This window comes from Mastomys coucha, unplaced genomic scaffold (assembly GCF_008632895.1).
Source record: "Mastomys coucha isolate ucsf_1 unplaced genomic scaffold, UCSF_Mcou_1 pScaffold18, whole genome shotgun sequence".
In the NCBI taxonomy this organism is placed as follows: Eukaryota; Metazoa; Chordata; class Mammalia; order Rodentia; family Muridae; genus Mastomys; species Mastomys coucha.
Window position 1 is genome coordinate 40,474,565 of NW_022196900.1, and position 17,896 is coordinate 40,492,460.

Here is a 17,896-nt window from a genome sequence, read left to right on the forward strand (position 1 = left end):
ACTGGAGAGAAAGAAACTCATTTCATTATTCTAAAAATGCTGAGTTAAGCATTGACATGAGACACCATGAGGATAAAGGGAATGCTCATGTTGAACTAGTAATATCATCTGGCTAGTGCTCTTCTGCAGGAGCATTTGGAAAAGAATCTTCAACATTTCTCTTAATCTTTATTTTGTTTTTACTGTGTGGCCTTCCAAAAATAATTCCTATTCAACTATAGGCTACAGAGAACTTAAAATGCAATTACTCCATGAAGCTCTCCAGCCAAATTAACCATGCCAGGGGATTTTATGAGAACACACACTTAATGTTCTGTGCTTCCTGAGGAAATAAGCAATACCAGAGGTTGGCTTTAGGGGACTTTAAAAGATAATGGATGAAAATGCAACCAATCATAACATCACTCTTCTATATATAATCTTAAAATTAATTCCAACTACAGTGAACTTCACAATAACCCTGAACAAAGTTGAGGTAGTTTACTGACATCAGAAATGGTATGAAACCAAAAGCTCTCTATGCCAGTACTTTTGAACCTTTTAACATATTCAAAATAAAAATTAACTAAGTTTATAATCGCTGTATATCAATAATTTTTACCAGAAAAATCTGATATTTATTTCATATCTTCTTCTGTCTTTCATGGGTGTGCTATGGAGGTTGGAAAGGTGATCTTTGAGAGGCCTTGAGTAGCTCAGAGATAGAGCACAAAATCATTCTGTAGGTATTACATTGGTATTTATCTGTCCTGGGTGACCACATTCATATAGAAATGAAAATTTCTAGCAGTAACAACAAAAGTACTTCATGTGTGATTTTCTAGAGGATAGGGAGTGGGAGGCAACATTGCCCGTTATACATTTTTATAGGTACATTTTCAGGTATGTTCTTCTCATGTTTAGCACAAGAATCTACTCAATGTTGTATTTTGCTGACATTTCTACTGTTATTCAATCTCATTATGATTAACTCTTGTTAAATAACATCAGCCATTGCTTCTTCCTTCAAGTTTCAGAAAAGATCAATGAAAGGGTAAAAGAAAAATAATAATTAGTATGAGAATGTTTATCCTGTTCAAATATTGTCTCTGAGCAGATGGTCAGTTAGGAAACATAACTGCAAAGGTTATTTCTTTGCAATTAAACTATGAAACTAAAGATTTTGTCTCACAGAAAATTTTAAAAAGATTCTTAGCATGAATTATACTTTCCATGCAAAACATTTTGCTGAAGATTAAAATTTTTGACTGTGTTCATGAAGTCACTTGGCAATAAAAACAATAAGCAGCTCTTTATATGCCAAATATTGCTTTAAAAGTGGTTTCCATTTTCTAGAAATTTGTATTAACTAATTTAATCTTTACTCAATTCTCAAGTCAAATGTGGTTGTTACTTCACTTTAAATTGTAGAAAATTTGTGTCACAGTAAAGGTCACAAGTAACTTCTTCTAGGATTATAGCTAAAGAAATCCCAGCTGGGATTTGCATAGGTTTAGAAGCAGAGTGTTGCGTCCTCCTAGTCCAGCAAGAAAGACGCAACTACACAAGCTCTTCCTTTTGCAGTTTATTCCAGGACCCTTTTACAATGCTTCTCCCGCCTGCTCTCTCCTGCCTGCTTCTCCTCCTGCTCTAATCCTATGCCTTCTGCCGCTACTGCCTCTCTCTGGAGCTTACTTAAGCTCCGCCTCCCGGCCCACCCTTGGCTGTTGAGTACTCCCAAGCTTAGCCAATCCCAATGGGCCATGTAGCAAAAGCAGATAGATCGATCACCAGATGTAGAGGCAACCAATAGCAGTAACTTAGCCAAATAAGGGCTTTGTTTACGAGGCCTCTCGCTAGGGGCTCGGCTCTCCACAGTAGAGTCCAAATGATTGCCAGAAGTGCAAGAGATCCCTTTCCCAAGAAACTAAGCTGACTTTGTGTGCCCTTTTTCTCTTTACAGAAATGGTGGTGCCATCACTCTTCTTGCCTAGTGGAAGCTAGTCCATCTAGTGCTCTTAACTTTGGATCCTGATGAGGAGCTAGGACAGAGAACTTTGGTGACCACCTAAAACCATCATTTCAAAGCAGTCATTCACTCCTCTTCTTACTATAATAATTCAACTTTTCAATTTTATTTTGTGCATTAAAACATTACTCTGGTATGATATAGTTCGTTGACTTTATGTATGCATTATAAATTAATTAATGCTAGTTAAATGTATCTTTCTTTACAAAACTTCATTGTGTATGATGAAACCTTTCAAAATCTGTTCTCCTGGCTTTTTGAAATACTTAATAAATCTGGGTTCTCTGTAATCATTCCTAATGTACAACTGAATACACATAACCTGCTACCAATTCCTATCCTCCAGCCTCCCTTCTACTCTCACCGTCTGAGATCAACTTGATTATATGGCACATCTGAATGAAATCATGTGGCACTTGTTTACTGTGTAGCTTTTTCCTTAAAATTGAACTCCTATCTCTTCTTCTAAGAAAGGAAGGAGTTACCTTAGACTCAAAATAATACTTAACAAGGCTAGGCAACTCAGGAAGATTTGCAAAACCAGAAACTTCAATAACTTAGAACTGTTTTAACTTACAAGGTCCCATCCAGAGTTATATAGAAATTATTGTTAGTGTTACAAGTACCTTAACTGGGGCTTGCTACAAGTTGAGGAAAACTCCCCAAGGGTACATCTTTAATGAATAGGGTGCTATTTTTGGCAATACAGTGGCATTTGAATCACCCATGATCCTCTAAATAACCCCCCTCCAAGAAAAAACATATTGGTTCACCAAACTAGACTTGAATGGAACCATTTCTTTAGTCTGCCATCAGTATCTTATCTCTGGTGGATAAACCTTTGTTCATAGGTCTACAAAAATGTTAACACAACACAAGTGGTACCCAACCAGGCTCAACCAAACAAAGTGTTAAAGGGGAGCAATTGAAAAGCCACTGCAATGGCCGCTCAGAGGTGCAACTAAGGCTGACCTATCTGTATATGGAATGTCTGTAGGGGCTATTGAATTATGATTGCATTTTCTCACATCTGAGGGTTGAAACGCCTTCTTGCTGTAGTGGTACTGGCATGCTTTCTGTGACCAATGATAAGATATACAGCCAAACCCAAGCTGTCAGACAGTGCAGCACTCTTAGGATAATTCTAGGATGACTGTCTTTTACTCTGAGGTAGGTAGTGGTGTGTCTTCTTGGTGAATGGGATTTTTTCTACAAATTTCAGAACATCCTCAAAACAACTGATAAACTACAGAATATACTATAGTTAAGATTGTAAGCTGCTCATAGTATGATTACATGGCTTTATATTGTAGACAATAAACATGAAATTGAAGCTTAGTACAGTACCCAAAAGAAATTTTCACATTTAAGAGAACAATTACAATGAAATCTGATAGCCAGATACTGTCATCCACATTAGCCACTAGTTTAAAAGAAAAGTGGGAAATGGGTGTTTGGAGGGTAAGATAAAAGTGCTGATTTTATCAGTTTTGATATCTAACAGGATGCAAAGGGAAAAGTGTGTATCAGATCTACGATAAAGAGCTGATACTGGAATTCAAAACTGTGGATTCTTTGAGAAGAATATGACAATTTGTAAGAAGAGAATAAAGTGTTAGTAAGAAATGATACCTCTCAGGCTCCTTTAACATGGGAGAAGAAAAGTCAGTGATTCAGGATGAAGACAACACCTTTAATAGCTCAACACAGAAACCTATTACAATCAGGGAAAACTGCATCTAAACCACTTACATGAAGAAATACTTTTAAATAAGACATGAAAGAGCCTCTCACAGTCTGAGTCCATAAGATCTGGAGACATCAGGGTTAGCCTGAGTGCTATGGAGAAAGAGAACCTGAATAATATCCTTGCCCTTTCCTTCTTGAGAAAGGATGACTTTACTTTGAAACAGCACAAAGGAAATTGGTCTCTGAGGAGCTGGCACATATAAGCCATTAGGAACATATAGTTACCATTGCCTGAGATTCCTTTAAATTTCAGGACTAAAAGACAACAGTAAATAGACCACATTAGTGAGAGAATTAGGCATATGAGAGATGGTACTTGGGGAATAGTTCATAGGAATACATAGGGCCATGTTCACATCAGAGAGTTTTTTAAAAAGTAATTCACTAGAGACATTTTAACTAGTATGGGAATTTGGTGTCTTTGTTGTGCCTTATGTCAGGGTGTGATCCACATAAAAAGGAGAGACTTTGATACATTTTTAAAATTTAGATCAACAAGGAAATTGTGTTTCTAACATGCTAAAGAAATAAAGAAGGTATCAGGAATAAAGAAGATTGCCCGTGTCACTTATAAAAAATATCATGTAGTAACATTTGTGTCAATCCAGAGTCATAGGGAAAAAGTAACTGACAAAGACAAATGTTATACTAGCTAACTTCTGGAAGGGTTTAAAGCCTATAAGGCAGTTTGCAAAAGACAAAAATGATAAAATGATGAAAGTTTAAAATTCACTTGGAATCATAATTAAACAACTTTTCAATCAGAGCACATCTCTTCCCAATAGAATATATATTGAGGGTGGAGGTTGCTTCCCAGGTTGGGGCACTTTCAACAGTCAGGTATAGGTAGGAGAGAGACCTGTCTCCAACAACATGCTCAGAACACTGGACAATTATCCTCCATAGTTTTAGGCCCAGTTGAATAGCACAATTCACCATTAGTTAAACTATCAACTCTGCATGCTCCCAAGAAGCAGCAGAATCCCAAGATGAGGTGGTCAGATTGCTCACAGAAAACAACTGTAGATTATGGAAAAATAAGTGCAGTAGGGTCTCCTATTCATACTTCTGTACCCAAAGTTGTCCTGTCCATGAAACAAGCAATTAGGTATTATCATCATTATGAATGTTGTTGTTGTATTAGACCTTGAAACTGATTTTTTCTGGTATTCCTTGGCTGTCCAAAAACTACTTGAATTTTCTTGGTATGTACAGCTCTTGTCCTTGAGAGATCCTGTTCACCATCTAAAGAGGTTTCATTTTATCAATGATAACCTAAAATAATAGTTTATTTACTACTGTGTATGTATATAAGTGCACATGCAGTGTGTATGCTGGTACCAATGGTGACCAGAAGAGTTTGTCTCATGAAAATGGCATTACTGTCTCCTTTGAGCTGTCTGGCAAGAGTTCTGGAACTAGAACTCAGGTCTTGTAGGAAAAATAACAAGTACTCTTAACCAGTAAGACATGTGTTCACCCTCATATTATTGCTTTTAAGGGTCAGTTGGAAGAGCAATAGAACAGCAGTTAATGAGTTAAAGAGAAGGCAACCTATGTGAGTGGGAAAGCAGTCCATGGAGTTATAAAGTTATTGAATGAATATCCTAATTGACATTGATATTAACATTAGATTGGGCTATGTCCCTATAATTTGTTAGCCAGACAGGTCCTAAAGGTCCCCAAATGATAGGTATTATTGTCACTAGTACTAATTACGTGCCACAATGAGAGATACATTCCTCTTAATGAAGATCCTGCATGCTTCAAATGCAAAGCATGGAAAAATAATTCCCTGATTTTCAATGTCATAGGCAATATGGAATACAAGGGTAGAAATGTCACAAGTGTGTCTACTCTACTATGGTCTCTGTGTGCTATACTACCAATATGGCAGGCAAGATGTAACCACTGGAGTGAACAATGACACAAATGTTATAGGTGAATTAAACTGCTTTCCCATTGAATTTTGGGACAGAACTCATATCTTAAACTCTAAAACAGTCCAAATCCCTATGATTGTCAGGGGCAAAGTGAGTTAAATATATGTGGTATGGCTTCAAATTTTCCTTCTAAACCTTCTAAACATTTGTCTTTGCGCCCAGAGATTACTACAACTCTCAGCCTTTATCACTCATGGAAGAAAGCCTCTTTTTATAGTGCATAGTGGTTGTTGCAGGGATTCATAATCAGTCAAGCCACTAAGAATAAATAGCCTATTCTTCTCAGTCGTGAATTGAGAAAATTAATCAGATATCTATTTAAACCCTCCAAGTTTCTCAAGATACTGCAGTGATGGTGAGGGGAAAAAAATGTAGTAACTGGGGAAGAGTGTTCCCTGGCTGTTTTCCTCCTGAGTGCAAAGAAGAAAGTTAATGTGGTATTTACAAAAGCTACAAGGCTCAGTGGCAAACTGGACTCTATATTATAGCAGTATTATAGTAAATTACAAAAATTAGAAGGATATATCTTAGATATAATGAAAAAGCATGTTTTCTGTGTAACTGCATTCTAATAGAGAGAGAATATGCTCTCTGAGGTTTTGTCATGGCATCCTTTGATGACCATCAGAACTATGAGAGCTTTACCCTAGATTTAGCACACTCTCACAAATCTGGGTCAACCACGTCATCTCATATGCTAGAAGAGAAAAGAAGGCAATGGCTCTTCCAGGCAAGTGTAATACACTATAATTTTGTTCAGGCATATTGTATTAATAACCATCCAAATTTTTATAGTGACATTGTTATACCTCTTAGCTAAATTTTCCAATATATTAACTAGACATATCAAAATTCTTTCATAGGCTTTATAAACCAGAAACAGCCAAATGAAGTGCTTAATACTAACCTCATTTTCTAGAGGAAATAATGTCATAAATAGTTTTAACATGATACAATGCAATTTACATCTACAATACTGTTATGATTTAATTCAAAGTATTTTTAATTTAAATGCTCTACAGTTAATATGAATGAATGAATCTCATGTAATTCCTTGACAATTAAAAAACATTTTGAGAAAGAAGTCCAATAAGTTAACAGTTAACTTCTGATTTATTAGGAAACAAGTTTCTTCAAATATAATAGAAAACAAATCAATAAATGTATACAATTTTTAAATAGAAAATCTAGTCCATAAATGTATAATTAAGTAGATTATCATATGGGCCAAGTATCTACTATAAAATTATTTCACTTATGAGCCACATAAACCCTGATATTTTGTAACTATATAGTTAGTTCTACAATGACACACATGTCCTATATTGTTGCTAGGATTGAAATAGATTTTGTTGCTAGGAAAAGCTCTCAGAGTTGTTATAGATTGATGCATTTTAATTGATGATATCTTTATTTCTTCTTTAGTGTAGACCATATGTTATAACAGAAAACAATGTTAAAAAAAGATCTGAAATTGAATTTCTATTCATCTACCTTCCATCTGCATCATATTAATCAAGCTACTATGATGGACCGCTTTAATGGTCAATCAGCATTTTCCTAGACGTTCTTCATCATTACCTACTGGCAAATACCTTTGAGCTTTGCTAGACTGCCAAGGTTTACTTTCTTTTTTGCTTGATCCATTACCAGTTTCTGGCTCTAGACTTAAGTTACAGCTATGTCCAGCTGGACAAGTGCCAATTAAGCCACAAGTGAAATGCTGGATGGTTACAGATGTTGCATCCTGGTTATCAATATGGGTACCTTGATCTCATTTTGTCAATATGCTCTGCCAGACTTGGACATCATACTTGTAAGTCACCATTCTGATTCCTCTCTTCCCTCTTCCTCTCAGTTAACATGGAAAACAAATAGGCTTCACTGGACTCTTGCCTGTCAGCCTTGGCAAATCCTACAAAACAGTATTTTATCATAATCAGATATGGTTCAAGAAACACACTTTCTAAAATGTTGTCTTTGGTAGAGTAGTGTTATACAGACTATCCAAAAGTTTCAAATGTAATTCAAATAAAACAAACATTCACACCTCTGTCACTAACAAGTTGAAGATTTCAGAATTACATAGTGTGTTTACTTTAATCTATACACCATTGATGCCTTGCCCACAAATGCTCTTGCATCTCTATTGAATTCTCTACTTCAGGGTTTTAAGTATTTAGTATTATTTCTGCATATGGATGTTTTGTTTGGATTATATAAAGGCATCCTTTATTTGCAGAGCCAGGAGAAGTCAGAAGTGCACATCAGATCCCCTTAAACCAGAGCTGCAGATACTTGTGAGTGACCATGTAGGTACTAGAAACTGAACCTTAGTGCTCTGATACAGCAGCATGTGCTCTTAATTTATGATCCATCTTTCTAGCCCCTACCTTTATAAAAATATCTTTACTAAGATATATTTTATAAATAAGAAAATATATTCTTCTGAGATTAAAATTCAATTGATTTTATTTAGAAAACTCTGTAATTGGTACCATATTTAATTACAGAACATTTTATCACATTGAAAGAAACCCCTCCCCACTTCTACTTACTTCCCATTTATCTTGATTACTTTTCTCAAGTTTGTAGAAAAATACCTGGCAGAGCAACTAAAGGAAGGATGGAAGGAAGGATTTTTTGCTTTTGTTTTGTTTTGTTTTGAATATGTAATTGTCAGAGTTTCCCTTCTTTTTAATTTCTTACTAAACCTTATATAGTGCGACTGCCTGGATTTTGACATACATTGGCCAATGTGAAATTGCACAAGTAGAATATATGAAAACAAACATAGACTAAATCTAAACCTTCCAAAGGTCGACAACAGGCAGAGGCTACCTTCATCAGCTGGCAATCATTTTTCCTAGCATTACATGCCTCTTGATTATGGAAAGTAGTCCACCATATTTTACTTCTTAATTCCTATTGGTCCCTAGTTCTATAAACATTTGTGTAATGATTCTCCTTCATTATTTTCTTTGAATATATTAACATTTTCATCAGGATCTCTTCCAAGATAAAAATTCAGCAAGAGGTAATAACCAATACTCAGTTTCCTTTAGGGAATCATTTGTCCCATGGACAGAAAGAGCCTATGATCTTTTTATTATACAGAAAGAAATACATAAAAGGGCTAAAATTTAACAGAACATTTTATACACTATAATAATGCATAAGTATTAATTCCTTTAAAGGGGGTGTTTCCAATGAAAGAATAAGTCAGTACATGATTTCTTTTTTTTTTTCTGTTTCAATTCTTTCACACAGATTTTTCAAATGTCTTTTAAAATAATTTTTGGAAATTCTATGTTAACCTATGTGGTCTAATATGATCTTGGGTGCCAGATTCTTCTAAACAGCATCATTATCATCATTTGCACATACTTTTTCACTTTTCCATGGGACTGATGAGTAGCACAGAGGACCTTGAGAATGTCAGATAAATAGTCATATCATACTTTCAAAGAAAACATCCAGACTTTTGCTTGTTAATCCATAAGAATGGATTCTTCATCATGGAGTCCTGCAATAGTTGTTAAGAAACACTTTCTCTACATTGTTTTTTTCTTTACAGATAATACTAATTTTGTTTCTGTCTTATTACTTATAAAATTAATATATAACATTAGGTCTTCTTAAAAATTATTCTGACAGACTTTGAAGTCATATTAACCTAAAATACTGTTAGATGAATTATATATTATGGCCATCAATTAAGTTTTAGGACTTGCTTTCTTTTTTTTTTCATGAAAATAACATTAGTCTATCTAACATAACTTCTTTCATTAATGTTGTAGTATACTCATTTATGTTGGGTAATGACCCTGTTGGTAGGCATCAGTGAACAAATGTTTAGACATTCCAAATAAATATTGATGTTATACCAAAATAAAAATACCACCAAGGTCCAATTTGGTGGACCAGGAGGATGGTTAAAGAGTTATGCCAGTATGGATGACTCAAAGTTGCATAAGTTAAAACCAGTCCCAGTAGGGGGATGACTCACAGAAGCTGAAAATGGCAAGTTTTGTCTATACTACTTATAAGCAACTCAACAGTTCTAAAGGTCTCCTCTTTTCAGAAGCCGTTCCTGAATCTACACAACCTTGGAGAAGGAAAAGCCTTGTGCATCTGGTAAGTATGTGTCAAATGTACCTCTGGGATTGCTACAAACTTGTGAGTTTTTTACTTCCTAAGTCTAAAGGATTTCCCTTTGGAACTTGCTTAATTTTAATGAGCTTTCTCCTAGGACGGAATGATACATTTTGAAAATAATGACAGGTATCACTCTATATGTGGTGTAGAAAAACAGTGTTTTCATGCACTTTCCTTCCTCTGGCTGAGTAATATGTGAAAAGCCTTGAATAACCTTGTCAATCATGTGTGAATGCTTTAGATAGTCATATTGGTGAATAAATGCATGTACTAAATACCTCCCCCTGATTTTCTTTAATTAACTTTTTTTCTGTGACTGAACAGACAACAGACATTTGTTTTAGCATATATTTACTTACCTATTTGTGAGAAATCTTAGTCTAACATCACTTACAGAAATGATTGAATCAAATCAATTTTCCCCATTGACTTTTGTGAATTGTTTTATTATTGCTGTGGTGTATTCACTTGATTCTCCAATTTATAAATACAAAATTTGTATTGCCTGATTCCTAAAAGCTTACCAAAGCAAGTCTGTTTAACAAATTTAATATTTTCACAAAATTAATAATTTAGCTATTAAATTAATTTAACAATTAAATATATCACAAAAGGTTGTAGCTATTCTGCTAAACAAGTATATAACCCTGCCTCTTAGATCTCACTATTTGTAGAAGAGGAACTTAATAAATTAGTGGTGAACATAAATGCACATTTGTAAGTGCAAGTAATGCTTTTGAAAAATTAATATGAAACATAAAGAACATTGTTTAGTCTAAGGGAGGGGGATTTTTTTTTCTAATGTAATATTTGGACTGAACTCAGTAGGAATTGGATTAAATAGGAGAATCAGAGATGGAAGTTTTCATCCCAAATAGTGTAAACACTATGCCAAGACATTTTGTTAAATATTCATGGTAATCTAAAGGAATAAAACTGATAATAGAATAAACATATGTGTATATATGTGTATATATATATATATATATACACATGCACATATGTAAGGTATATATAAAATTGGCTTACAGGATGTATTCTGGGCATTCTAATAATGGCTATTTTATACTAGAGAAACTCATAATTTGATACTTTCTCAGTTCACAAGGCTGGAAGCCTCAGTTGTCCTCATTTGGTGATGAAAACTGGAAGAGGATGTAATGAAAGCTATTTTTGTCTTCAATCTACTTTGGAAGACCAAAGAAGTTAGCTCTAATATTGCCAAAAGAACGATGCAGCAAAATGTTGGGTAAAATTAACAGTATAAAAAAGGGCAAGCAGGCGAAAAGCTGTTTCCTTTCTTTAGATTCCCTTACTTCTGAGCTTCCATCAAAAGATACCATGCACATCTAGAATCAATCTTCCTGATTCAAATAGTCTTATCAAGAAAATCCTTCAAAGGAATTCCCAAAAACTTAGGTCTATCTGACCCCAGCTGCAGCCAAATGAAAACCAAAACTACAGACATAGTAGACAAGGTAAGCATACAAATCAAAGATATTTCCACTGTTCCTGAAGCATGGTAAGCTGTGAAGTATTAGATAAAGTCAGAAAAATTGGGATGGCAAGCAAGTAAGACTTCACAAGTATATTCGTCTTTATTGTTCCCTTGGTAATTGTGAGCTGGTTTCTACCATATTTCAAATACTGACTTTTTCAGAAACTGCCACTGATTTTATCATTATTGTACCTCATCTTTGTAGCTTTCCCTTATCCTTCAGGAACCTCAATATGAATCTCTCATGTATCTTTCCCAATATGGCATGTAGTATTTTCTAAATATTGGCAAAATAATAACTCCAGCCCAAACTGCCTTCAGTCCAGAGCCTTCACAATACAAGAAGTAAAGTCTGTTTTCTCTATTCTTGAGACGAGTTAAGCCTTGTGGCTACCTTTCACAGTAGGTATCAAAAGTAATGCTCTGTGACTTTCAAAGCTATTTCAAAAAAATATAATAAGGACATACTATATGGCATACTTCCATGTGATGATTATCCAAGGATACAGCTATTATGCTATGTCATGTTACATCATGTTATATCAAGTCATATTTCACACTGCATAGAAACATGGGGTTTCCAGCAACAGTCATCATAAATTGTCATGTACTAAAGAACAAATCTACAGAAAACTGAACATCTGTATATTCAGTTGGCCAATTAAAATAAAGACAAGTGATAGCCAATGAGTCCTTCCTAAACTGCAGGTGTATGGGCAGAATAAATAGTACTGTTTTCTTCATCTAGATTTTAAAATATAAATAGATAACCAGATAAATAAATAATCTGAAAGTCTATTCTCTATGTCTTTCTGAGTCTCTCTCTCTCTCTCTCTCTCTCTCTCTCTCTCTCTCTTTCTGTGTGTGTGTGTGTGTGTGTGTGCACATGTGTATATTCTTCATATATTTATAGTTTTCTAGGATGATGCTATGATACCTTACTGACTTGATTTTTTTTTTACTAGAGTAGGTTTTCATGATTTTAATTCTGACTACTGTCTATGCAAAAGCTTTTGAGTTCCTAAGTCATCATTTTACCTTTAAATTTGGGGAAACTTATAAGTAGCTCATACTGTTAAAGAACTAAATGACATAATTTACTTAAAATTTTATTTTGGCATCTATTACATGGTACCTGTTCAATACGCCTTGGTGTGTGTGTGTGTGTGTGTGTGTGTGTGAGAGAGAGAGAGAGAGAGAGAGAGAGAGAGAGAGAGACAGAGAGAGAGAGAGAGAGAGAGAGAGACAGAGACAGAGACAGAGTCAGAGACAGAGAGACAGAAAGAGACAGAAAGAGACAGAGACAGAGAAACAGAAATGGAAACAGAAACACAAACACGAACACACACAGAGACAGAGGGACAGAGGTACAAAGTTCTAGTCTGAAACTTTGCAATGTCCTTGAACTGCCCTTAAAACTTTATTATTTCACTTGATAAGCTTGAGTTTGCTTGTTTCCTTTAGCTCTATATTTCTCTTGATTTTGTTATAAATCTTTTCTCAGTGGTTTTATTACTTTTGACTTATAAAATATCACAGAGGTAGTTGAAACCATGTACATTGTTTTAGAAAGTTGTCTTGAATTTTTATCCCCTCTTCAGTATACATGATTAATGTTGCTCAGTAGTTTTAGAAAGAGAACATTAATGGAGGACTTACTTTTAAAATGAGAACAGTAAAAAAAAGAAGAAAGGAAGGAAGGAAGGAAGAAAGAAAGAAAGAAAGAAAGAAAGAAAGAAAGAAAGAAAGAAAGAAAGAAACTAATGAGAATATGGCAGAGCATGAGGAGAGCTTACTGTTTGATCATATATTTTTTTGGCAAAGAAAAGATTCTTTTATAAGAGGCAAATATTGGGAAGTATGAAGACAAAACATAATTACTTATCTTGCTTTTGAAAGCTTAAAACAACTGTGTTCAATTTGTTTATTTTTGAACTTTCAATAATTGGGGCATTTGCTCTTGGGTTTATTCACTAATTTTTCAAGTGTTTGAAAGGACATTTGCACTTCCAGAAAAATTATAATGGATGGATAAGTCTTAATATTGGCGTGATCTAAGTGTGAGGAGTCTACAGTAATAACTAGTAGTTAGCTGGCAGAGCATGGATTGTGCTTATCAACACTTAATATTGTCAAATGTTGGGTTGTGCATCACCTTCTCAGTCTAGGTTGTTAATTGCTTGTATAATGAATTGCTGACCTTAGACTTGGTTCTGTATTAAACTATTTACCTGGTTTTAAAATAATATATTGATTTTTATTCTCAATGTACTTTTTTTCAAATGGAGAAAAAAAGCACAGAAAGGTTAAATGTCTCTTTTTAGGCCTTCCTAATTACTTGGTGTTAAGAGCTGCAATTTGAACATTAACCATCTGTCTTTGCATCCTGCTTGTCATCATTGTGCCAAAGGACTGGAGAGTCTGCAGTACAAGGGCAGTCTGTTATGAAGAACAGCTGTTAGAATCTTCCAGGATGTGGTTCCAGTCTTTATGGTCTACATTCCTACCTTACCTTCTTTGATGCACAGACTAGGCTCAGTTAACATACAAAGGTGATTGCTTGTCTAGCCTGCTCTTTCCTCTTGGTTTTGTGCTAACCCTAAGACATAGCAAGTTTCTGTTTCTTCTTTCAGTTTCCCAAACTCTTGTCAGTCAGAGTTAAATAGTAGCTCCTGGAAATACTTACCTGATTCAGCCTTCTCATGAACCTTTATTCACAGGAAACGTTATTGTTTTCTCTTTTTTATTCATTTCAAGTGTTCTAGCCTTAAGATTTCTAAGAACAGGACTTGTACATTTCCTGTCCATGCAATAAAACTACTATCAAGCAACTTATTCATGCCATTTCAAACTGATCTTGGCTCATTATTCTCTAGTTTTCTCCAATGCTGCCAACATTTTAAGCAATCTTACAGAACCACTGGTTTTAGAAACTTTGTTTAAGCACATTAGCATGGTACGATATTTTAGATGTACAATATGAGAAAACTGACCTCTAAAATCATTTTCTGTGGTAAAAGATAAATGACAATGAGCTTTCCAATTATCCAAATATATGACCAAAGATAATGTTAGCAAAGGCCAAGTAGAGCCATTCAGGAAGGCGAAGGTTACGATGTTATCTGATTAATTTGAAGTGGTCTTGACATTCAGACAAAATAATTTAATCAGAAAGGAAAAGATTATGTGTTTTGCAGTTTGAGATTGAGTTCTTTTTCTCTGTTCATCATAATTAGACTCATGTAACCAAACACATTCTTCAAAATGGAGATTTCACAGCACACTTCTTAAAATCAGATGGTAAACATTCATCTCGTCACTAATACATCTGTTTTGTGTGCCCTGTACCAGAGGCTAATACATCTTTATAGTAAATGCTTCTTGACAAGAACATTTTCCTCATTTGGTATTTGAATTCACCCAATGTCTAATGCGATGGGAGCATAGCCATTTCCTTATCAGTCATCATTTAAATGCATTCTTTTTATTTTTAGTATATGAAGAATTTTAATCAGCCATTCCTGCTCACTGTGATCAGTTCCATTTAACAATGACTTGTACATCTCTGTCTCTTTTCTTCCTTCCCCCACTATTGATACTTCAAAATCAATGACCTTTTGTAATCAGAACATTTACTCTTCATTTCATTCCATCAGGATTTTGCATTTCTCTGATGCAATCCGTGATACACAAGAAACCCAAAACCTGTTTCCTGTTGTATTAGCACAGAACTACTTACACAAAGATTTACAGAAACCAATTACTTTAATATGAAGAAAACCACTCCCAAAAGCAAAAAAATACTTTGTGGCTCAACCCTCGAGTGGGAGCGTTGATTCTACATGCTCTCCAGTTGTGTGACTCATGTGGAACAACTAGGGAGTGCTTTAGTTTAAGTACTGATACAAGATTGATGTAGCTTCCATGAATTTTCTCTGAAGTATTACCCTGAAGTACATAACCACATATTTCAATCACTTTTGAGGCATTAGTCAATTCAATTCAAGCAACTTTAGTTTGCTTAATGGTGCTTAATAGACAGACTTTTACTGAAAACACTTTTAAGCAAAATATGTCATCAGAAAATAGTTTTACAATTTATTTTTCTATTTTCTGGCATGTTTTATAAATCTAACTACTTCAGGCAGGCATCAATATAGTGAGGGGTTTTTATATCTTTGGTCCAACACAGTTTCAAGGAAGAAGGAGAGCATAACTGCACAGCATTTGCAGGATGACCATTGTAAAGGCTTTATGTAGGAAAACTCTTCTGCTTGTTCCCAGCTTCCAACCTGTTCCTAATCCCCACTTTCTTCCTTCAGTATCCTCCCTGATCTTGTTGCTGCTTCAAATCATTGATCATTGTAGCCCCTTAGCCTAGCCTTGGCCACTCCTTCTAACAGTCATAACTAATTGCCATTCTCAAGCTAGTAACTTGACTGAAGGCTTTTGCAATTTGACTGTAGAAAAGTTGATGGTATTGGGCATCATGATATTGGGTATGTTTTTTAAAACTCTGTTTTAATATTTTGTGGTGGGATTCACGTAAAGATTTGCTCCACCATCCACCTACATGGTTGACTCAACTTTCTAAATTTAAAATAAAGATGAAGCTTCTTTATATTAGATATGATTAATGGTACAAGTTTTAATTTATATTTCTAAATTTATCACAGATGTCTGGCCATTCTTTTATTCTATCAAATAGAAGTTATATATAGATCCTGGTGACCATGAAATTTAAGATTAGTAGTCTGGACCTCAAATCCAGAAGCTTTTATCTCATAACCTCTCAATACTAGTTTTTTCTCAAGCTTTCAACATCATAGACTTGGCATTCTAGGTGTTCAGGACAGAGGACCTGTGCCCAGGACACACAGTGCCAATATCACAGAGTCACAGATCTTGAGCTTTGACCATTGGTGTGAGAACCCAGGCTCTTCATTTTCTGGTGGCTTTCTCAAACTCTTCTAGCTGCCATTGCTCATAATCTCAAGAGTCTCAGCTCCCACCTTCAGCTCTTCAGTCTCTCATCTTTCATAGTCTCAGTTGAGCAATGATTTCTTAACTCTATACCCCTGCCATTTTTCTTAACGACTTAAAGATGCTGTCTTGCATTCCCTTCTGATTTTTCTAGCCGATTCCCATGCTGACAGCTCTGAGACCTGAGTATCTGAGCTTTGGATCTTGGTGATGCTTTCAAGGCCTTACTTGCCTTTGATGGTTCTTTTCTGAGATTTGGGAATTGTGATTCTGAGCTCCACTGACATTCCAATGATCCTCTGACATTCTCTGCCTTTTCTAAGGCTAGAAGCCTGAAATTTAGTCGGATTTTTGTGCACCAAGCTTAGAAGACTCTACCAATGACAATGAACACAGTATAACATGCCAGTGAGGAAGAGCCTCAAATGTACCATAGTAGGGCAACATTGAGAAGTTAACTCACAAAAAGTCTCTCAGATTAAAATGAGAAGACTAGCAACAATTTGCACATGTGGTTTAAAAATGGGGTGTAGTAGACCAGTGCTACAATTATAATACTACTAACTCCACAATAACTTACAGTTCTATAAATCAGAGCCCTTCTGATTTGATATTTAGGCTGGGAATTAACCCAGGAATTTGAATTTAACACAAGAGAGTGCAACTGAAGCACAATGGTTAAATGTATCCAAGACACGTCCCCTCTCCCTGCCCCAACACTCACATCATCTTGGCCTCAAGATTACAAGAAGCAGAAGCAATGAGTTCCTCAAGAAGACATAATGATATGATTGAAGAATCACTAAGGAAGATGACTTTCTTCCTCCTGACATACCTGTGGAATTCTGTTCAAAGGAAGGTAGAAGCCAAAGGCAAGCTCCTCTGGAAAAGCTACATATGAGGTCATGTAGAGGTTATTCAGGCATCCTCCTGACATCCACTGTGAAGTTACTCAGTGTTGAGGTAAGAATTGAATGAAACATGCACATTAAAGCAGGTACTGTGACATCAGCAGCAACCATCTGAGTCAGTGTGCTTTGAAGCTAGACTATACCCTGTAAAGTATCTGTGAAGTGTCAGCCTAGATAGATTATGATAATAGCCTACAAGCCAAGTGTCAAGAAATGCATTGCTTTGGGGTAGGGTTCTGCTCACACTATGGAGTAAATACAACTGCAAAAGATTGGAATCATGGCTGAAGATAAATAGGAAGTCTCTGAGAGTTCATTATCTAGTCTCATTACCAGATGATTTACCTAGCAACAAGAGCGATAAGGGATGATGCAAGGGAGATGTAGGATAAAACATAAAAGCACTGTAGTGAAGCACAGGTGAAGAAAAGCACACAGACAATCTCATTTATAATAGCATCAAGACACATAAAACACCTTGTACTAAAATGGAAGTGAAAGGTATTTACAATAAATGAATCTCATGCTGGAGTTCTGGCTCTGAAATCCCAGGAAAAACTTCTGGGAAGAGATCTCTGTCTCAAATGGAACTGAGATTCAATACTTCTACCCACTACCCTGCTTTTGACTATGGTAGCAAACTGAC

General features: G+C 35.3%; 1 long non-coding RNA gene across 1 annotated transcript in view; it reads right to left on the minus strand.

Annotated features, from left to right (window-relative positions):
• The window catches only part of LOC116095377, a 29,003-nt gene extending 11,741 nt beyond the window's left edge, over nucleotides 1-17,262 (minus strand). The window contains exons 1-2 of the long non-coding RNA XR_004120579.1: nucleotides 17,175-17,262; nucleotides 7,468-7,615 (exon numbers count right to left, since the gene is read on the minus strand). This is a non-coding gene — a long non-coding RNA (uncharacterized LOC116095377). The remainder of the gene's footprint in view (nucleotides 1-7,467; nucleotides 7,616-17,174) is intronic.
• Between the last annotated feature and the right edge of the window lie 634 nt (nucleotides 17,263-17,896).